This window comes from Chiloscyllium plagiosum, unplaced genomic scaffold (genome assembly GCF_037043375.1).
Source record: "Chiloscyllium plagiosum isolate Xiang-an unplaced genomic scaffold, Cpla_swu_hap1 HiC_scaffold_35, whole genome shotgun sequence".
Lineage (NCBI taxonomy): Eukaryota > Metazoa > Chordata > Chondrichthyes > Orectolobiformes > Hemiscylliidae > Chiloscyllium > Chiloscyllium plagiosum.
The window spans coordinates 14312330-14336189 of record NW_028270173.1 but is presented as its reverse complement, the minus strand read 5'-3'; the positions used below and the strand labels follow the sequence as shown (position 1 = coordinate 14336189).

Below are 23860 nucleotides of genomic sequence, written 5' to 3'. Positions count from 1 at the left end.
TGCTCCAGTATTTGTCCAAACAAATTGGGTGACTCCGTGAATCCCTGCGGCAAGACCGTCCATCTTAACTGTCGCTTTCGTCCTGTGAAGGGATTCTCCCATTCAAAGGCAAAAAGGTTCCGACTTTCTTCGTCAAGGGGGCAACTCCAAAAAGCATCCTTCAGATCTATTACGCTGAACCATTCATGTTCGGGGGGAATTTTACTCATTAACGTGTAGGGATTAGGTACCACCGGGTATCTAGCCTGGACTACTTCATTCAACCCCCGCAGGTCTTGCACCAGCCTATATGTCCCGTCCGGCTTCCTCACAGGGAGTATTGGAGTATTGAAAGGGGACATGCATTCCTCCAGTAGTCCATCTGTGATTAATCTTTCTATCACAGGTTGTAACCCCTCCCGTCCTTCCATAGCAATCGGGTATTGTTTCCTTCTTACCGGGCCTCTTCCTGGTAACATGGTGATTTGGAGAGGTTTGATGTTTAGACCCCCTCTGTTCCCCTCTCGGTACCAAACTTCCGGGTCTATTTGTTGATCATCATCTTCGGTGAGGGCGAACAACCTTACCACCATTTCCCCGTTACTTGGTACCGTTCCGATCCCTAGTTTGACCTGCAAGTCTCTTCCTAACAAATTAAATCCCGCCGATGGCAGTAGAAGGAGGTCTCGTTTAGTAGTTCTGTTTTCATATCCAATTTCCACGTCCTCTACCACTGGGACTTGTAATTTCTGTCCTCCAATTCCAGATACCCCCATAACTTTTCCTCCTGCTCGGGTGCCGGGGGGTATTTGGATTATACTTGATCTTTCGGCTCCCGAGTCCACCATAAATGTGATCTCCGATCCTTGGGGCCCTACTTTCAAGTTTACCAGGGGTTCCTGTCGATAGTCCTTTTGCCCCAAGGGTAGGAACCCCCGACCTCCCTAATCTTCCTCCATCAGGGCGTACGACCTCACCTCCCGCTTGTAGAGGCGGCACTCTCGTTTAAAATGTCCCTCTTCATTACAATAGTAACATCTGAGTGTCCTCTTCGTTTCCCTGTCGCGGTCTCGCGTTCCTCCACTCTTCCTTTGTTCCGGCCATGGTTCTCTTTTCCTCTGCTCTTGCCACGACTCTCCCCTTTCCTGTTTCTGCCACGGCTCTCCCTTTTCCTTTCTTCCAGCTGTCATTTGTTGCACCGTTTGCATCATTATCTTTGTCGCCTTCCTTTGCTTCTCATCGTCCCTTCTCACAAACACCTTTTGCGCCTCTCGTAGTAATTCACTTAAAGATTTACTATCCCAATCATCCATTTTCTCTAACTTCTTTCGTATGTCCGGCCAGGCCTTTGATACAAACTCTACCCGTATGAGTTGTTGCCCCACGTCCGTCTCAGGGTCCACCCCAGCAAACTGCTGCACATTCTTCCTAATCCTGTCTAGGAAGTCCGTAGGGGTTTCCTCCGGGTTTTGATGATTACCAAAGGCCTTGGTAAAATTGTGCCCCTTTGGGGCTGCGTGTCTTATTCCTTTTATCCAATATTCCCGCATGTCTCTCATGTTGCGCCGTCCTCCCTCCGTGTTCTTATCCCACTCGGGGTCGGTGAGGGGAAACTTCTGCTCCCCTCCTTCTCCCCCCTCTCTCTCCCAGACCAAGAGCGCAGCTTGTCGTATCATCTGACGCTCCTGGCTAGAGAACAATGTTTTCATGATGGAACACATCTCTTCCCACGTGTAAGTATTCGGACCCAGGAACTGATCCAATTGTTCAGCAAGTCCCATGGGGTCCTCTAGTAGACCCTTCATCTCCCTCCTGAAATTCCGTACTTCAGTACTCGTCAAGGGAACGTTCACATATCCCGTCCTTCCTTCCTCGCCCCCCATGGGCACTTCCCGGAGTGGATTCATTCTTGCAATCGAGACAGGGTTTTGTCTGTGACCCTTTTCAGCTTGAGATCTGGTCTGTACCCCTGAGGTAGTTTGTGATTCCTCCCCATCTTCTTCCCCTTCCCCTGAATCGTCGTCACCCGAAGGAACATTCTGTGGGGCAGACGGGGTCACGTAGGGCGGCGGTAAGTGATCTAAAGGGTCCCATTCTTTCTGCCCTTTCGAGTCTTTATTAGTTACCTGCATTTGACAAGATATCGTAACCGGCAGCCAACAAAGGGCATAATCACTTTCTTCCAGATTAACATCAGGTTTTGAATTGACATATAAAATGAGGGCTTGCCGGACCCAGTCTTCGTCAGTACCGAATCTAGGCCACCACACTGAGTCACCCTGAATAGGTTTCTGGGACCACTTTTGACAGTATTTTACCATCTTCCTTTTAGATTTTCCCTTTCTTCCAGCCTGATCCCAATTATTTAGCATTCTCCCTAACGGACTATCGTCAGGTACCCCGGGGTATGTGTCATTGTCCCTGTTTAAGCCTACCTTTCCCTTAATCACCTTAGATCCCTTATTTCCCATTTCCGAGGACTTCGTATTTTTCCCGTGATAATCTATCACAATGTAGCCAATTCCCGGACCTTCAGTCCCGTGATCGCCCAGGTTCCTTTGCAGGCACCCCCGGTCTTTGGATTCCTGTGTCCTACGTCTCTGTGACACAAATCACAGGCACCCCGTAGGTACACGTTCCTCCTCAAACACGGTCTCTGCAAAATCCCTCACAGGCGAGCCCCGGCCTCCAGATTCCTGAGTCCCACGTCTCTGTAGAAAAAAAAATCCACAGGCACCCCGTAGGTACCCAGTCCTCCGGAAACACGGTCCCCGCAAGTTTTGTCTTACCTGGGTTCGGTGCACCGAAATTACTCGATCGTTAACCGTCCCCACTGCCTCGGGTACACCCCTCCTTTGTTTTCCTGAGCCTCCCGGATATCACTCGCTCAAACCGCGCGGGGCGACAAGCAAGGAATCAGGGACTGCTGAACTCAGCAGGGTGCACCTTCTCCGATATCCTTCCTCAACTCCCCTTGCGGCCGGAGTGTTGATCCCGGATGACGAGCCCCCAAGTTGTTAGAAACGAAAATCGCTTCTCAATAATCGCTCTAGACAAATTCAGGAAAACAAAGTTTTATTAACAAGTCAAGTCTGCAGAGTCGGGCACCCTTAAAGAAAAGGCGCGCTGAGGCTTACAAAGTCTCCATTATTTATAGGACAAGTCCCTCCTCTCCTTGGCTCCAACAAGCCATGAGGTTCACATTCTTAAAAACATCATTATTTTTATCACAAAGTCTGCAACAAAAGACTCCAGAGTCTCCAAAGTTTGTTGTTTTTCTCACCCTGTAGTCTTATCAGTCAAAAGCTTTAATCTTGAAACAGATGTCTCAAGTCGCACTCCCATCCTGGAGTCTTATCAGCGAAGGACTCATCCTTCTCTGCTGTGTGAATGGCTTCATTAATCAAGAGCCTGCTCGCTTTCACTATAGCTCACAAATTGTCAGCATTCTGCACAATTTAAACTACTCTACTTTTGAGTATATAAAATGGTTGTTAGAAAAGAAACAAAGGTTTTGTCTTTTATTATAGATCAGTCTGTGGTCCAGGCACATCTTAAAGTTTAAACCGAAATTACCTCTTACACTGTCCAGACGATTCTGCTGTTGTCACTGTAGAAGGGTCAATGCTCCCGAAGCGTTCACTCTGATTTCTCTCCACAGATCCATACAAACCAACAGAGATTTTCCAGTAAATTTCGGTTCGTTTTGTAACCGCTGCCACACTGTCTGCAGATCCTCGGAAATACCGACATTCTCCCGGGAATGGGTTGCGATATTTTTATTTGTTTTGTTGTTATCTCCGTGTTTCCCAAGTTTAATTATCTCTTGGAATTCCCATAGTAATCCAGTTACAGCTCCATGTGGAGAGTGTGTGGGTGTGTCTGGTACAGAGGGGGTGTGAGAGTCACTGTGTCTGTGAGCGGGACTGATGGTCAGTATCAGTTTATTTTACCCTCTCCTCAATCTTCCTTCCAAAATGCATCACTTCACATTTCCATGTTGTGTCTGCACATTTCAGCAGCCTGTCTGTCTCCTCCTGAAATCTGTAACTGCCATCCTCACTGTTTGTGATTCATTTCTTTCAGGAGGAAGCTTGTTGGAAGAGAAGGTAGGACATGCTCTTTACTGAAACTCTGCACAGTTTGCTCAGTAACTCAGCGACGGGTTATTATATGTTTATTTCCTGGTTATTGTCGCCATTTTAAAGGGTGATTCATTGGAAAGCAGTTACTTCGGTTATGGTTCAAACACAAGTGTTTTTATAATAAAAAAGTTATTGCACGGTTGAGACAGTATTAGATGCTATAAAACTGTTCTGCAGCATTGCAAACAATGACAAGATGCCTGTAAATAATACAACCTGGTTCTCAGGTTGCAAAGGATCACTGCCCTGATTTGGGCTGTTTGTGTGACTATGACCTTTCCCTGACCCTGAGAGAGCCACACGGCCCATGTTTCCAGGGAATGGCCATCCCTGTCCCTGCATGGCTCCTGACCAACCCGAGACAGTCAGAGTTGAAAGGGGGAATCATTTTTGTTTCACTTTTTACAACACTAACTCGCACCGTAGCCTTTATAAACAGTACAATAAATGCAAAATCAAAAACAAAAGACCTTCAATTAGTGTAATGTCACGTTCTGAGATATTTTACAGGACCACTGGAAAGTATAGAAAAGTGTCACTGAGATGTTAATCCAGGTGATTGATGCAGGATTTAGCACATTTTAAAGGAGGAAAGAGGAATAGAGAGATGGAGAGGTTCAGGGAGGGAATTCCAGAGCTGAGGCATTCAGCAGCTGAAGGTCCAACTTCCAGAGGGGGGAGAGTCTAAAATTAGAGATGGTCAAGAGGCTGAAAGTAGAGGAGCAGGATTCTCGGAGGGTTGTGGGACCCAAGTATTACACAGTTGAACATGGGCATTTCGATGTTTCAGTTTTTCATCTCTGTTTTACAAGTTCATGTTTATAATAGAGCAAGGGGATGGAAAAAATGTTTATCATCTCCATGGTGTGTGGTGTTTCAGTGCCTAATCTGTTTTCAGGACATTGGCCTTTCTCTCAACCTGGGGGTTTTCAATCCTTGCCCTTGCATTATCGAATTCTTGCTGGATCAGTTATAAAAATAAGATGAACATTTCACTTTCTAACCCATTGACTCAAGCACAGAAAATGTGGAAAGCTTGAATACTTAAACCTTTTCATAAATGTTTGAACAAAGCAGAATTTATGATGTCATCTGTTTAATGTTTATAGAACTAGTGATGAGGGGAAGAAACTCTCAGCTGCTGATGGCTTTCTGTCTCTCAGACAGCTCATTTGCCCTTTACAGTACACAGTCTGGAGAGAAATGATACACACCATTCACCCAGGTAAACATGTGTAATCATTTTCCTAATGATAGATCCAGATGTGCAGTGTCTCCAGGGCCCCAGTTTACATTTCACATCATTAGTTGTTAATTCTGGGAGATTCTCCCTGGAAATATTGTACTTTCTGTGGGTCCATTTGGATAAGTATCTGAAGCCACCAGCGCTGTGCGTCAGAGCAGTGAAGGGTTCTGTCTAACCAGAGGAACAGAGCATGGAAACAGGATTTTGGGAGGAGACTGGGCTCGCTCCATCTGGAGTGACATTGGAGGAACAATGTTTTATCATAATATCAGGAAGGCATGAAGACATTAAAGAGCCAGTGTTAACAAGCACGTATCTAATGGGGGTTGTGAGACAAAACAAAAACAGAAATTGCTTGAAAATCTCAGCAGATCTACCAGTATCCATGGAGTGAAATCAGAGTTAACCTTTCAGATTGCGTGACCCTTCTTCAGAACTGGTAGTAGCTGGGAAAAGTTGGTTTATATGCAGAAGATAGAGTGGCGGAGGAGGTAAGGAGGAAATTATAGGTTGGGATAGACCCCAAAGAGAGAGAAGAACAGTTAGAAAGACAAAGGAGTGGATAATGATTAGGTTAGGAGATACTAGTGCCTAATAATAGGCAGAATGTAATGGCAGTGATAACATGACCTGGTTTGTGGGATAGGGGTCTAGGTCATGGTAGAGCTCTGGGCCTAATATTATTGGCCTCGAAATTGAGTCCAGAGAACTGCAGGGTCCGGACGTGGAAAATGAGGTGTTGTTCATCCAGCCTGCGCTGAGCTTCAGTAGAACACTGCAGCAAGCCTGAGACAGAGATGTTGCCCAAAGAATAGGATGGTGTATTAAAGTGGCAGGAAACTGGAAGCTCAGGGTCTTTTTTTCAGGCAGAACACAGATGCTTTGTTTCCCCAGTGCAGAGGAGACCACCTTGTGAGCAATGAATGCAGGAGACTTGATTGTGTAAAGTGCAGGTTATCTGCTGCTTCACCTGGAGGGTGCGTTGGGCCTTTGGATACTGAGGACGGAGGAGGCAAATGGGCAGGTGTTTTACCTTTGGCAGTTGCTGAGGATGTTGCTGTGGGGCTATGGGTGGTGAAGGAAGAGTGCACCAGGGTGTCCTGGAGGGAATGGACCCTGTGAAGGGTTGTCAAGAGAGGGGAGTGTGTCTGGTGGTGACATCTTCTGCAGGTGGCGGAAATGGTGTCTGATACTTTTCGAGTTGTGGATGCTGGTGGGATGGCAGGTTTGGACAAGAGGAACGTTAATGCTATTGTGGCAGAAAAGAGAGGACATGGGGCAGACCCAGTTGAGGGCACTCTCAACGACATTGTTGGGGAATCCTCAGCTGAGGAAGCACGTGCGCATTTCTGAGGCTCCCTTGTCAAAGTTTGCCTTGTCAGAGCACATGGAATGGAGACGGAGAAACTGGAAGAATGGAAAATAGTCTTTACAGAAAGCAGGGTCTGAGGATGTATACTGAAAAAAGTGTTGCTGGAAAAGTGCAGCAGGCCAGGCAGCATCCAAGGAGCAGGAGAATCGACGTTTCGGGCATAAACCCTTCTTCAGGAATCTGAAGAAGGGCTTATGCCCGAAACATCAATTCTCCTGCTCCTTGGATGCTGCCTGACTTGCTGTGCTTTTCCAGCAGCACATTTTTCAGCTCTGATCTCCAGCATCTGCAGTCCTCACTTTCCCCTCTGATGATGTATACTCTATGTAGCTGGGGATGTTGTGTTTATAGTGGATATTATTGGTCAGTCTATCCCCAGAAATGGAAACAGAGATGTTGAGGAAGGGAAAGGAGAAATCAGTAATAGACCAGCTGAAGGTGCGAGTGAGGTAAAAATTGGAAATTGACAGTGTGAGAATGGGGAAGAGGATAGGTGAGTGGGGAAGGTGGGATTTAGATAGTTTAGTCAAGAGAAGGAGTTGCAAATACTGAGAGACTACATTGTATAATCGAAGGTATGTGTTGACCTTACTGAAGTGGTCAATGATGAAAACTGTAGCAGATAAATATCAACTGAAATAACTTTGGATGCTGTAAATAAGAGTTAAAAACAGAAAAGCTCAGCATGTCTGGCAGCACCTGTGGAGAGAAATCAGAGTTAATGTTTCGAGTGGCTCTTCCTCAGAACTGATGATAGCTCAGAAAATGTCAGTTTATATGCAGACATTAGTGTGGGGAACGGGGTTAGGACTATCTGCTAGGTGGGCACAGAGTCCAAAGTCAGAGAAAAGCAGTTGCACAGAAAAAGGAATGGATAACAATCTGGCTCAGAGGGTGTCTAGCTGTTAATGGGGACAGTTTGTGGCTAACAATGGGTTGTGTGTAATACCAGACTCTGTATAATGAGGCCTGGTCAGTCGGGGTTGAAGTAAGGACATGGGAGAGCTCAGACCTTAAAGGTATTGAACTCAATATTGAGTCCGGGAGGCTGCAGAGTCCGAATGAGGCGCTGTTCTTCAGCTTGTTCAGCTTGTGGAGCACTGCAGCAAGCCTGAGACAGAGATGTCAGTCAGGAAACAGGGTGATGAGTTAAAGGAGCAGGCAACTGGAAGCTCAGGGTCTTTTTTACAGACAGAATGCAAATGTACAGCAAAGCGGTCACCCAGTTTATGCATCATTTCCCCAATGTAGAGGAGACCACATTGTGAGCAGCGAATGCAGTAGATTAGATTGAGTGAAGTGCAGAGAAGGCGTTGCTTCACCTGGAGGTCTGTTCAGGCCCTTGAATACTGAGGGGGGGGGGGGGAGGAAGGAAACGGACAGGTGTTCCACTTTCTGCAGTTACAAGGGAAGGTGCCATGAAGCTTTGGGGGGAGCTGTTGGGAGTGAGGGAAGAATAGACCAGGGTGTCCTGGATGGAACAGTCCCTGTGGAAGGTGGACAAGAGAGGGGAGAGAAATATGTGTCTGGTGGTTGCATCTTGCTGGAGGTGTCAGAAATTATGGCTAATGATCTTCTGGATGTGGATGCTGGTGGGATTGCAAGTAAAGACAACGGGAACCTTATCACTATTGCAGGAGGGAAGAGAAGGAGTGAGGGCTGAAATGCCAGAGATGGGTTAGACCCAACTGGGGGCTCTGTCAACAACAGTGCTGGGGAATCCATGGTTCAGGAAGAATGAATGCGATAGAGACAGAGTATCTGAGAGCATGGAATGGAGTCTTTACAGGAAGCAGAGTATGAGGATGTACAGTCCAGGTAACTGTGCGAGTCAGTGGGTTTATAGTGGATATTAGTGGCCAGTCTATCACCAGAAATAGAATCAGTAACGTTGAGTAAAGGAAGGGAGGAGTCAAGGATGGCCCAGGTGAAGGTGAGAACAAATAAACGTTTCCAATTCCAGATGAGAGAGGGAGGCAGCACCAATGACATCATCAACATACCACAGAAAGACCTGTGTGCAGGACTGGAATAAGACTGGAACAAGGAACATTCCATGTATCCCACAAAGAGACAGGGAAAACTGGGGACTCATGTGGATACCCATGGCCACCCCTCTGACTCGAAAACAAATGAGAGGAATTAAAAGGAAAGTTGTTAAGGGTGAAGGTGAGCTTGGCCAAGGGGAGGAGGGTGGTGGGAGAGTGGGGATGGTTCAGGCCTTTGTTCCAGGAAGAAGGGGAGAGCCCTGAGACCATCCTGGTGAGGGATGGAGGTGTAGAGGGATTGCTTGACCACGGTAAAGAGGAGGCAGATGGAGCCACAAACTAGCAAGTTTGGAAATGGCATAAAGTGTCAGAGGAATGGCGGATGTAAGTGCGCAGGGACTGGAGCAGGGGGGACAAGATGAGGTCATGGTAGGAGATGAGTTCTGTGGGGCAGGAGCAGGCAGAAAGAATGGATCTGCCGTTTGTGTATATTGGGAAGGAGGTAGAAGCGAGCTGTGCAGGGTTGGTGACTATCAGCTGGAGGCAGTTGGAGTGGGGACAGATCCCCAGATGAAATGAGGTTGGTGACCGTGGTTGACACAATTGCCAAATGTTACATCATGGAGTCATAGGTGAGAGGCTGATAGGAGGAGGTATCTGAGAGGGATGTCAGCTTCTGCAATGTAGTGTTCAGGTTGCCAAGCACCACCCTGTTCAGCAGCTTAATAACAAAGTCAGGATTGGATCTGAGAGCACAGAGCATGGAGTGCCTCCCTCTCCCATTCGGAATTGAAAAGGTTTATCAATTTTGTTTCCAACTTCCACCTCACTCTCACCTTCACCTGGTCTATCTCTGAATCCCTCTTCCTTTCCTTCACATCTCTGTTTCTATTTCTGGGGATAGACTGGCCAGCAATGTCTGCAAGCTGGAAGAACAGCACCTCATTTTCAGCCTGGGAATCCTGCAGCCTTCCAGACACAATATCAAATTAAATAACTTCGGGGTCTGAGCTCTCCCATGTCCTTACCCCAACCCACACAACCAGGCTTTGTTATCACGGAGACTGTTATTACACACAAGCCATTGTTAGCCACTAATAGTCTCCATTCACAGCTATTCACCCCCCTAGCCAGATTGCTATACACTCCTTTGTCTGTCTAATTGCTCTTCTCTCTCTTTGGGCTCAGTCCCCACCAATCATTTATTCCTCACCACTTCTCCGACGCCCCGCCCCCACCCTATCTTCTGTAACTAAATTGACATTTCCTAGCTACCATTAGTTCTGAGGAAGGGTCTCGTCATCCAAAACGTTAACTATGATTTCTATCCACAGATTCTATCCACTGCTGACCCTGAAAAATATCGATAGGTATAACATAGTCAAATATTAAACAAGGCAGAGATATTTATAAACTTCAATAATGGGAGAATGAAAAGCCAGCTTGCAGGTAGTGAGGTTGAGAGAATCACAGAATCCCTCCAGTGTGGAAGCAGTTCATTCAGCCCATGAAATCCAAACTGACCCTCTGAAAAGCACCCCATCAGGACCCAACTCTTTACCATATTCTTGTAACTCCACATTTCCCATGGCTAATCCACCTTTCATGCACAATAGACAAAAGTTGCACATCTTTGGACTGTGGGAGGAAACCAATGCCAACACGGGAGAATGTGCAAACTTTATACAGCCACCTGAGGCTGGAATTGAACCCAGCTCCCTGGTGCTGTAAGGCAGCAGTGCTAATCACGAAGCCACTGTTACAATATTTTCAGGAATCCCATTGATCAAATAGTGAACCCAATGACAGCTCCATGAATTTGATCGGATGCCCAATTCAGTCTGAGGCTTCTTATTCAGTGTAATGTTCTTGGTCAGTTTTCCAAGGGCTCAGAATGTGAAAAGGTACTGGGTGGTCCTGCAGGAGGGAGCAGCTATCTGGAAAACTGCTATCACTTCCAGATGTGGGAAGGGTGTGATTTGGAATGTTGGGAATATGGCACCAAATGAGCAATGAGTAGCCACCCGAGCTACAAGTCTTCACATGAATCTTGAAAGCAAGCTAACATTTAAAGTCAAGATGACTCTTCATAAGTGCTTAACTTCCCAAGTCAACCATCACTGGCTTATCCCCTTCCTAGAAATCTTTTTCCTCACTGACATATATCTTTGCTGTGAGTCATGTGCTGTTCTTTTAAGCATCTACCATTAATCCACAAATATCTTTGGTGCTAAATGCCTTCCCCAGTCTACTCCAGCAAGCTCTGCCCTCATTCCTTTGCAATTACCCTTGTTTAAACCTAGCACAGTTATTTACCAACCAAGATCCTCTCTTTCAAACTGAATGCTACATTCCTCCATGTTGTGGTCAGTGTTGACTCTGACATCATTTACTAAACCTGCCTCAGTACACATCACCAGATTCAAAATAGCCAAATACATGGTTGGATTCACAGTATTATTGTTTCAGGAAAATACGTGCTCATGGCTTCCTCTGCTAATCTCACTATTTCAATCGACATGTTGATAAAAGTTGCCCAGGTTTAATGTTACTTTCACTTTTTAATCTACTGATTATTCTCTGCCCCATCGTGTAGCTACTGTTTGGGGTCTTATAAACCATTTCTGCCAATCTTCTCACTTTATTTCTTCCATCCAATCGTGTGGAGTCTATATTTATCTAATTTCAGATTATTTCTTGCTGTTGTATTTATTTCATCCCATATCAACAATGCTACCCCATCACGCTTTCCTTTCTGCTTGTCCTTTTGAAATTTACATTTTTGCTCGGTGAAGTATCCTCTCTCGTTTTTTGAAAAAGTAACAAAGAGGATTGATGAGGGCAAAGCGGTGAACGTGATCTAAATGGACTTCAGTAAGGCATTTGACAAGGTTAGATCTCATGGAATACTGGAGAATTCGCCAGATGGATACAGAACTGGCTTGAAGGTAGTGGTGGTGGAGGGTTTCTTGTCTGACTGGAGGCCTGTGACCAGTGATGTGCCACAAGGATCGGTGCTGGGTCCACTAATTTTCATCTCTTATATAAATGATTTGAATGTAAACATAGGAGGGATAGTTAGTAAATTTACCGATGACACAAGGAAATCATGACCAGATGGGCCAATGGACTGAGGAGTAGCAGATAGTCTCTAATTTCGATAAAAGTGAGGTGCTGCACTTCGGAAAGGCAAATCTTAGGAGGACTTATACACTTCTTGGTCAGGTCGTGGGGAGTGTTGCTGAACAAAGAGACATTGGAGTGCAGGTTCATAGTTCCTTAAAAGTGAAGTCGCAGGTAGATAGGATAGTGAAGAAGACATTTGGTATGCTTTCCCTTATTGGTCAGAGCATCGAGTATAAAAGTTGGGAGGTCATATTGCGGTTGTACAGGACATTGGTTAGGCCACTTTTGGAATATTGTGTGCAATTATGGTCTCCCTCTTATCGGAAGGCTGTTGTGAAACTTGAAAGAGTTCAGAAAAGTTTGACAAGGATGTTGCCGGGGTTGGAGGATTTGAGCTGTAGAGAGAGGCTGAATAGGCTGGGGCTGTTTTCTCTGGAGCGTCAGAGGCTGAGGGGTGACCTTATAGAGGTTTATAAAATCATGAGGAGCATGGATAGGGTAAATAGACAAGGTCTTTTTCCTGGGGTGGGAAAGTCCAGAGTAGAGGGCATAGGTTTAGGTGAGAGGGAAAACAGTTAAAATGGATCAAAGGAGAAATGCTTTCATGCAAAGGGTGGTGCATGTATGGAATGCCAGAGGGAGTGGTGGACGTTGTTACAATTGCAACATTTATAATGGATCTGGATGGCTATATGAAGAGGACGGTTTCAGAGGGATATGGGCCAAGTGCTGGCAAATGGGACTAGATTAGGTTATGATACCTGGTTGTCACGGATGAGTTGGACTGAAGGGCCTTTTTCCTTGTTGTACACCTCTCTGACTCTGCATGACAGAATCAATCTGTGAACAGTGATGTCACATGAACAGCACTGTGATGATGACAAGCCATCAGTTTTGATTATATCAGTTGTGGTGGAAAAGTTCAGTGACACCGAGGGAACTAATACATTGCATTATTTCTTATAGTGATGCGGGAGATTTTAGAGAGGTCCTCAATGGAAGGAATATATAGATTACTCCCAGTACCATGTGCTAGTGAGAGTAGGAATTGGAGGATAATGTGTGGTGAAGGAGCTGAAGTAAAGAGCAAGGATTCACATTTTTGGACCTCTGGGACCTTTGCTGGGATAGAAGTGACCTGGAGAAGACAGATGGGTTGCACCTGAATTGGAAGTGAATCAATATCCTGGCGGGGAGATTTGCTCGTGCGACTTGATAGGCTTTAACATAGTAAGGGGGGAGCAGTGTATTGATGGGACTCGAGATAGTGAAAAAAGAAATAAGGTGTAGTAGATAAAGGGAGCAAGTTAAATACTCAAGGTAGGTAGGACCACAGCAGAGAGTGAGGTAAGACTGAGCAATTGAACTGCATTTATTTTAATGCAAGAGGCCTGAAAGATACGACAGATTAACTTAGGGCATGGTTATGAACATAGGATTGGAATATCATAGCTATTAGTGATGAAATGTAGCTCAGGGAAGGGTAAGATGTTAAGGATAGAAAGGGAGGCAAGAGAGGAGGGGAGCGGCACTTTTAGTTCAGGATAACATTGTTGCTGTACTTAGGGAGGTTACTCCTGGAGACCGTCCAGGGAAGTTATTTGGGTGTAACTAAGAAATACCTCATTGGGATTGGAGTGTAAGCTCTCAAATAGACAGTGGGAAATTAAGAAGCAACATGTAGGGAGATCGCAGATATCTGTCAGATTAATAGGATTGTAATAGTAGGGAATTTTAACTTTTCAAACATAAACTGGGAATGCCATTATGTTAAGGACTTGGATGGAGAGGAGTCTAAGTGTATCAAAGAACATTTTCTTATTCAATATGCGGTTGTACCTCTTTTCCCTGGAGCGTCGAAGGCTGAGGGGTGACCTTATTGAGCATTATAAAATCATGAGGGGCATGGATAGGGGAAATAGATAAGGTAGGAGTAAGGGAGTCCAGAACTAGAAGGCAGAGGTCTAAGGTAAGAGGGAGAAGATTTAAAAGGAATCTGAGGGGCAAAATTTTCATGCAAAGGGTGCTGCATGTATGCAGTGAGCTGCAGAGGAAGTGGTGGGGGCTGGTACAATTACAACTTTTAAAAGGCATCTGGATGGGTACACAAATAGGAACGTTTAGAGGGATATAGTCCAAGTACTGGCAAATGGGACTAGATTAATTTGAATATCTGGTCAGCATGGACGAGTTGGTCCGAAGAGTCTGTTTCCATGCAGTGTATTTCTGTGACTCTAACAGCATCTTATTTTCCACTTTGCTGAGGCCACATGGGGAGAACGTTATAGAAATTTGGAATGACATTGTTAGGAATGTACTACAGATCTCCCTAGTCAGAGATTAAGTGCTGATATGTGGGCCAACTTCAGAAAAGTGAAGAAACAAAAAGGTCATAATATCAAGGGAATTCAGCTTCCCCATGATGAACTGGGGCAGGCAGATTGTGAAGAGCACAGACAGGACAGAATTCTTAAAATGTCTCCCCGTGATCTTTTTGAGGCAATGTGTAGAAAATCCAACAGGAGACAGGGCAGGGCTGGAACAGCTGAGATTCGCTAAGATGTTGCCTGGACTGGAGCGTTTCACCTCTGAAGACAGACTCAATCAGCTGGGGATATTTTCATTGAAGCAGAGAAGGCTGAGGGGAGAACGTGATGAAGGTGTAGAAACTTATGAGGATTACAGATAGGGTAGACAGTTGGGTACGTTTCTCCATAAAGTAATGGAATGAACAATCACAGATTGCACAGATTTCAGAGAAGAAGCAGGGGGGTTTTGAGGGGAATTAAGGATAATCTTTACCCCAGATGGTGGTTGGCATCAGGAACTCACTGCCTGAAAGGAGACAGAAAGCTTTGCAGCATTTTGGAAGTTATTCAGATGGAGTGATAGAGTCACACAGGACAGAAACAGGCTCTTCCATCCTATGAGTCCAACAGAACAGATATCCCAAACAGACCCTAGTCCCATTTGCCAGCATTTGGTCCATATCCCGTGAGACACTTCCTATTCATATTTCCATCTGATGCATTTTAAATGTTGTGATTAGATCAACCTCCACCACTTCCTCTGGCAGACCATTCCATACATGCACCAACCTCTGCATGAAAAGGTTACCCCTCAGGTTCTTTTTAAATCTTTCCCATCTCACCTTAAATCTATGCCCTCCAGTTCTGGAGTCACCTACCCTGGGGAAAAATACATTAGCTATTCACCCTATCCATGCCACTCATGGTTTTACAAACCTCTAAAAGTTCACCCCTCAGCCTGCAATGCTACAGGGGAAAAAAAGCCCCAATCTATTCAGACACTCCCTATTACAACCCGTCCAGACCCCTGCAAATTCTCTCCACACACTCTCAAGCCTCACAACATGCTTACCCCATGGAAGGGTGTCCAGAAACACACTCCAATGTGCCTCACCAATGTGCCACAACATTACACCCCAGCTGCAACACTCGACGCACTGCCCAATAAAGGCAAGCGTGCCATTCTCTCTCTTTACCACCCTGTCTACCTGCAATACCACCCCAAGGAACCATATACTTGCACTCCCAGGCCTCCGCTCAGTAACATTCCCCAGGGCCCCACCATCAATTGTCCTACTCCTGGCCTCGTTTGCCTGATCAAAATGCAACACTCACATTTATCTAAACTCCATCTGCAGCTCCTTGGCCCACTGGCCCATCTGCTCAAGATTCTGTTGCAGTCTAATATAATCTTTTGTTTACTGTCCACTGGACAATATTTTCATGTCTTCTGTCAACTTATGAACAGTGTTAGACAAGCAGGAGGCAGGGAGAACACAGCAAGCCAGACAGCATCAGGAGGTGGAGGAGTTGAATTTTCGGGTATAACCTTTCTTCAGGATTGGGGGTGGGTGAGGGGGGAACTGAAGATAAAGGGGGTGGCAGGAGCAGGGTCATGAATTGGCGATAGGTGAAGACAAGCAGAGGGTATGACTTGGTTGGTCGATGGGTGGAATGAATCCGGTTGGTGGCTGGGAGAAGTGGAAGAAAGGGGGAGGGGCTGGAAAGGGAGTGGGGGATGAGAAAGGAGGTTATTTGAAATTGAAGAATACATCGTTGAGTCCTCTGCGCTGTCGACTGCCCAAGCGGGTGATGTGTTGTTCCTCCAATTTTGAGTTTGATTCATTGTGGCAATGGAGGAGGCCAAAGATGGTCATGTTGGAAAAGGAGGGGTAGGTCCGGTCAGCCCCTACAGACCCGGCTGCGATGCTTAACAAACATTTCCCTCAGTTTATGTTTGGTCTCTCCAATGAAGAGAAGATGACATCAGGAGCACCTGATGCAGTAAACTAAATTGGAAGAGAGGCAGGTGAACCTCTGTCTCACCTGGAAGGACTGTTTGGGGCCCTGGATGGAGTTGAGGGGAGTTGGTGTACCAGCAGGTTTTGCATCTTTTGCAGTTGCAGGGAAAGGTACCTGGGAGTTCAGGGGAGTTGGTGGGGAGAGTGACACAAACCAAGGACTGTTCTTGCAGAAGGCAGAGAGACATGGGGAGGGGGAGATGTTCTTGGTGGTAGGGTCTAGTTGGAGTTGGCAGAAGTGTTTGAGGATGATGCATTGGTTGCGGAGACTGGTAGGTGAGGACAGGGGGGACTCTGTCCTTATTGCATTGAGGGGGATATGTTTAGAGCAGTGGAACAGGGAATGGAGGTGCAGTGGAGGGCTGTCTGGATGACAGAGGGGGGAAATGTACATTGTTCAAAATAGGTTGACGTCTGGGATGTTCATGAGTGGAATGTCTCCTTGTCCAAGCAGATGCAGTGGAGGCAGTGTAATTGGGAGAATGGGATGGAGTTCTTGCAGGATATTTGGTGGGAGGAGATATGTTTCAGGAATGCTCCTTGTTTGTAAAATTCTTCCTTGTGAAGTCTCCCTTTCTCCTCACATCACTCAGACCTTGTGAGTGTTTGTGACTTTATAGTAATCATCCGTCTGGAGACTGTTGCTGGAGATGGAAACAGCGAGATCAAGAAAGGGAGGGAGGTGTCCGATATGAACCAACTTAGGAACCATGCATCCAATGTTTGCACCCAAATGATTTATATACATGCAGTGGGAACCAGCACCAATCCTTGTGTCACACCGCTGGTTTCCAGTCTGAAAAGCAACCCTCAACCATCACACTCTACCTCCTACCTTCAATCCAATTTTGTACTGAATTGGGAGCTCCCCCTGGAGCCCATGTGATCTAACCTTACTAACCAGTCTACCATGCAAAACCTTATTGAATGCTTTGTTGAAGTCCATATGGACAATGTCTATTGCTCAGTCTTCATCAATCTTCTTTGTAACATCTTCAAAAAACTCAATCAGGATGCGATTTCTCGCTTACAAAGCCATGTTGACGATTCCTAATAAGTCTTTTGTCTTTCCACATGCATGAAAAATCCTGCCCCACCTCTCCAATAACTTACCCACAACTGATGTAAAGCTCACTGGTCCATAGTTCCCTCACTTTTCCTTACAGCCTTTCTTAAATAATACCGACAAATTAGCCAACCTCCAGATCGGGCTTTTGCCCGAAACGTCGATTTTGCCTGTCCTTGGATGCTGCCTGAATTGCTGTGCTCTTCCAGCACCACTGATCCAGAATCTGGTTTCCAGCATCTGCAGTCATTGTTTTTACCTCCAGATCTGGCACCTCACCTGTGGCTATTGTTAACACAAATATGTCAGCAACAGGTCCAGCAATCTCTTCCCTAGCATCCCTAGTTTCTGGTAAAGACTTGATCAGGTCCTGGGATTAATTTAGCTTTTTACAATTGAAGACCACCACAGCACATCCTCTTCTGTAATATGAACTCTTTTCAAGACATCACTATTTATTTCCCCAAGTTCCCTAAATGCTGGGAAATGGAATAGAAGTTGATAGGCCCTTGATGACTAGCATGGCCACAATGAACTGAAGGGCCTCATTTGATGCTGTGTTATTCTATGGCTATGTAGGTTTGTTAGCTCAGTTGGCCGGATAGCTGCTGTTTGACACAGACTGGCAGTAACAGTGTAGGTTCAGTTTCTACACTGTGAAGATCCTGTCTTCTCATCCATGCCTTTTCACTGAGGGATGGTGACGCTGGTAATAAGCTTGCCACTAGCTTTCTCTCTCAGATCAGACAGCAGCCTCTGGGACTATGTCAACTTCACTTTCTTTCACTCTGTGGCTCAAGAAGTGGACTCGTCGATTCTCTCTCTAACTAAGAGATAACATTTTTACTGTTGTGTTCATCTTATCTCAACAAAAAGATTAACCTCCCATTAACCTTTCTAATTACTCACTGTTTCAGCATTGAACATTTTCTGACTTGTGCAGTAGAACACCCTGATCACTCTATCACTGGCAATTCTGCAGGTTTTCTCTGTTTCAGGAATGCTCCTTGCTTTTAAAATTCTTCTGTGTGAAGTCTCCCTTTCCCCTCACATCACTCAGGCCTTACACTACCCCCCATTCTCTCACCCCCATAACTCCCATCCACCAGCCTGAAATTGTCCTATCTCCTCAGAATAACATAAGTATTTAAAAACCCAATCGCCTCTACACAACTTAATGATGTTGTTCCAAATAATTGCAACATCCTCATAAACACCACCTTGGGAAAAACAAAGGAAACTCAAACCCAGGTTCTCGCAGGAGAGATGAAAGAGAGAGAGAGGGGGTCAGCATGGAGCAGTTTCTTTGACCAGCAGCCTCAAAAACTGACTGCTTGCCAAACCAAACCAAAACCAGAGTTAAGCTGATCTGGGAGAACTGGACGCTCCCCTTCCATTGAACAAGTGTTCCTTTAAACTTGAATTGGAGATGCTGGTGTTGGACTGGGGTGTACAAAATTAAAAATCACACACCAGGTTATAGTCCAACAGGTTTAATTGGAAGCACACTAGCTTTCAGAGCATCGCTCCTGATGAAGGAGCGACACTCTGAAAGCTAGTGTGCTTCCAATTAAACCTGTTGAACTATAACCTGGTGTTGTGTGATTTTTAACTTTAAACTTGAAAGCCTTTTACCTGAGGCAAGATTTGTTATCCATCATCAAATTGGCCCTAAAACCCATAAAAACTAGACACGTTGGAACCTGTGTGTTTATGACACTCTTAAAAAAAAAGGACAACCTAACCTTATTTAAGGAGAAACATTTTCACACCCCTCACTCACCCCCACACTCTCAGCCTTCCCCCACACATCTCCCTTTCACTTCCTCCTCCCGTCTCCCTGATCCTCCTCATTCAAGTCATTCTCCTTATTTTCATTCCCCCTACCCATCTTCCTTGCTGCCAATTTCATTCCCATTTTCCCTTACACCCCACCTCTCCCCTCCTCCACACTTGTGAACTCTCACAGAGTCCACCTCTTTATTCACCCCATCACTCACTCTGTCCTCAGTTTCCTTGTCTCTATCCCTCACTGCATTCCCCTTCCATCTCAATACAGGCCCTACTCTCCTCACCTTCCCTCCCCATCACTCTTCCATCGACCTCACTCTCCACTCCCTACCTCCGACCAACACTCCCTCCTGATCTCCCACCCTACTCTCTCCTGCTCTCATTGTCTCCCTTCAACTCACTCCCCACTCCCATCCATGACCCTACTCTCCCTATCCAAAACCCACCTCTCCCACTCTCTCACTGCCCCCACCTGCTCACCCATCATTTACTCTTCCCTTTCATTCACTGTTCCCTCTGGCTGAGCTTCCCTTCCCAGTCACGCTCCCCTTGACCTCATTCTCCTTTTGGTTTGTACTTGCCATTAGTTATCCCTTAGCTTGACAGACCACGGCCTCACTGCATTATTCACCCTCCACCCCACTCACCTGCACATTCCTCAAATCCATCCATTCCTCGATTGTTCACCATTCAGTCCTCCCCCACCCTCCCTTCAATGTCCAATCTTCACAATTCCCTCTTCCCTCCACATCACTCTCCTTGCCACTCCACCTCCCCCTTCCACTCTGGTTGCCCACACTCTCCAATCTCCCTCCCCATTAATGCCCCCTCACTCCCTCCTGCTCTCCCATTCATCGTCAATCTCTCAGCCCCATCCTGATCACTCCTCATACCCTCTCAGCTCACTCTTCCCTCTCCCGCACTATTCTCCCGTGCATAAATTCCCATTCCGGTCATTCTCTCCTCAACCTCGCTGTGCTCTCACCCTCTGCCTTGCACTGCCCCTCACTCCTATCTCACATTCATCCTCCTCCTGTATTCCATTCCTCCCTAATCACTCTACCATGATTTCCCCCACTCCTGATTCTCCCTTCCCTTTTAATCTTGCCTCCTCACTATCCCCTTCCCCTTCATTCTCACCTCCACTTCTCTCCCCCTACCTCATCCTCAAATTCACTCACCTTCTCCAAATTCCACAGACTTCTTCAACTTCTGAGACCCAACTCTATCCTTCCTTTGAAACCAACAGCCTACACTCCCCTCATCTTGACTCTACTCTCCCCCTCATAGACTCCACCTCATCCTCCTGTTCACTCACCTCCAGAATCCCCACAAGACCTTATTTTGCACTTGCTCACCTCCACATCTCATCCCCTTATATACCCCATCACTCCCCACCACTCACTCTCCTCTCCCACTCACTCAAACCTCCCATGGCCAAAAGGAACCTGTCTTTCTCCCCTCCATGTCAGCCATCCCTTCCTCCTCACTCTCACATCCCTTTGTCTCTTCTCCTGAATCACCATATCTCAACCCTCCCACTCAGTCTCTCGATCTTCAAATCTCAAATAGACCTTCTGTTGTCAGCCCACATTCTACACTATTGCTCACTCTCCCCTACATCATCCCAAATAGTACCTTCCTCTCACAAAACCTCCACACCCTCTCCCATGTCCTTACTCAGCTTCCAATCATTCCCTCCTCCATCACTTACTCCATTTCTTCACTTTTCCATTCCTGCCCTGAGGTTGAAAACCTCCCATCATTTCTGCCCATCTCTATCATGCTCCCCTGCTCCTTCCCTAAACTCTCTTTTACAAAAGCAACCTCACTCTACCCTCCATCCGTTTCCCCACTCCCTTGCTGCCCCTCACCCCGCCTCCCCTCACTATTCCCATTCCCACCCACTCACATCAGCTCACTCTCCCCTTTCTCTTACAGTCACCAACCTTCCACTTACTGTCTCCCTTTCCCCTCACTTGCTCACTTCCACATCTCATCCCCTTATATAACCCATCACTCCCCACCACTCACTCTCCTCTCCCACTCACTCAAACCTCCCCTTCCTCTTGTTATCGCACACCTCATGCTCACTTCCCCAGTATTCTCCGCTCCTCTCATTCTCTCCTTCCTCTCACTTTCCCTTCCCCATTCCATCATCCTCACTCTCCTACTCACTCTCCCCATCTAATTTGTTTCTTCCTCCTGGACCTAACCATTTTCCCTTACAGTCCATGTTCCATCCCTCTCTCTCATTCAGTCCTCACCTTCACGCTACCCTCCCCCACCCTATCCATACAATTCACTCTCACTAGCCCCTTCACTCTCCCCCACCTCTCACATACCCTTCACTCTGCCCATCGCTCTCCCCACCCTCGCCTGGCACTCACTATCTGTCACTCCCCTATGCTGTTCCACTCCCCCTTGCTCTCCCCTCACTATCTATCTCCCTTCCCTCCTGTACTGTTTCTTCTCCCTCCGCCTCTGCTACAGTCCCTCCCCCTCACTCTCCCCTCACCTTCTGCTTCAGTTTACCCTCCCCAGCGCACTCCCCCTAACGACTACCATCACACTCCCATCCCCACAATTCCCCCCTTCTTCTCCCCACTGCTCCTGGCTCCCCAGATGACGCTGCACTCCCCAACCTGTCCTCTCCCTCCCTCTCCTTCATTTTACCCCTTCTCATTGCTCTCAGCTGAGCACTCAAATCTCCCATTGCTCACCTGCCTCTGATCTTCCCTCATTCTCCATACCTCTCTCTCATACCACCCCTTCACTCTCCCCTCCTCTATCTCCCACCTCTCCTCACTCTCCACCCTCTATCCCACATCTCCTCGCTCTCCCCATCTCTTTAACCTTCCCCTCCCTCCTGCGATAGGGTTAAGGTTTGAGTTCTGTTCTTCCTGTGCACTTCATTTCCCCACCCACTCCCCTCAAAGTGAGCTCTCTCACCTCCCCTCCCTCGATCCTCCTTCCCCATTCTTCCTCCCCATCCCTTCACTCTCATCATTCACTCCCCTTTTCCTGACCCTCCTCTCCTTCAAACTCCGCATTTCGGGACTTGCCTTATCGCCCCTCCACTCCCACCCCCCTGTATCGGTCAACCCCTCACTACCTGCTCCCCTCATCCTCCCTGGCCTCTCTCTCCCTGACGGTGTTATTTGATCTCTCCCCCAGCTCCAGCCTCTCTGACTCTGGATCCGAACACAGCGCATCCCCGGCTCATCCTGTCTGAGGACCGGACTCGGAGTGTGAGACTCGGAGACACAGAGCAGCCGCTCCCTGACTCCCCGGAGAGATTTGATCCCTGGGAATGTGTCCTTGGATCAGAGGGATTCACATCAGGGAGGCATTACTGGGAGGTGGAGCTGGGGGAGAAGATCTGGTGGTATCTGGGAGTGGCCCGAGAGTCTGTGAAGAGGAAAGGAGGGATCATCCTGAACCCGGAGACCGGATTCTGGATTGTGGGGCTGAATCCCGAATGTGGTTATTTAGCCGCCACCTCCCCCTCACTGACTCCCCTCTTCCCAAGTGCGAATCCCCGGAAGATCGGGGTTTTCCTGGACTATGAGGGTGGACAGGTGTCATTTTACAATGCGGACACCATGTCCCATCTCCACACTTTCACCCACACTTTCACTGAGAGACTCTTTCCCATCTTCTATCCAGGAGGGAATGACGGCGGGAAAAACCTCGCCCCGTTGACAATCTGCGGGATTAAATGGCACTGACAGATCCATCCCATAATTTCACCCCGTCCCCCTGCCTCCTGCCAGCTGTAAATTGATGGGAGTCAGTCTCAGTCTGGGGGAAAGAAGGAGGAGGAGAGAAGAAACAAATAGAAGCTCAATTGTAGAGAGGGACTGACTGGGTAGAGTGAGCTGTGAGCTGCAGGAACCCGGGGACCTTCCTGTCTGTAATGTTGCTCCACGGACGGGAGGTGGCGCTACATGACGGTGTTGGAGATGAATCAGTCAGTGGTTCTCAGACTGGGCTCAGGGGAGTCTTTCCAGGGGGAGACCAAATCATTTCACTGCCGGTCAGTGGAGTCTTTCCAGGGTGACTCGGCTCAATCAAAATAAAAACGTCAGACTGAGCTTGTTTAGACTTCCACCATGTGTCAGTAATGTATATCCCACACATAATTTGATAACATTGAGAAACTGGTCTTGTTTTGCTCAGGTCTGTAACTATTGCCCAGAATGTTAACTGCTCTTTCGTAAAATTAGAAAATTTGAAAACCTCAGATTTGAAAGTGATAGGTGAATTGATTATTTATGTCATGATCAGATAATATTTAACCATGGTTGAAACCGTTCAGCTGGTGCAAACTGCAATGTAGGTGGAGTCAGTTATCAGTTATCCCAGAGTTATTGCTCTTATCTCATTTACAGTGAAATAATCCTTGAGTCGCAACTACGAAAATGTCTGTTTGATAAAACTCTCGCACTCTACTATGCACCGAACCTATTCAGACTTTCGATGTCTATGTTTATGTAATTATAATTTATATAGAAGTGCAGTATCAAATTTGAAAATTGTTTCTTCAATCAAATCAATATCTGTGATTCTCTACAGTGAAAGCAAGGCTTCTAAAAAAAATATATCATCAATAAATCCAAGACAGTTGTCATTTTATTTATAAATTTCTCCAGTACATGTATTCTTAAAGCTCATATTCCAACTTCATCTGGATTATTTCAAACTTCACTGTTTTGAGTCAATGGAGTGTTAGTTACCGGGAAATGATCCCACGTTTACTCTGGATTTTCAGTTATTGCTCCCTTCGGTAGGAACTTAGAGTCAGAGATTGATTG

The 23860-nt window shown here is 46.5% G+C and overlaps 1 pseudogene; it reads left to right on the top strand.

The window, feature by feature from the left end:
• Window positions 1-22825, top strand: part of LOC148140085 (zinc-binding protein A33-like) — a 29151-nt pseudogene extending 6326 nt beyond the window's left edge.
• The last annotated feature ends 1035 nt before the right edge of the window (window positions 22826-23860 follow it).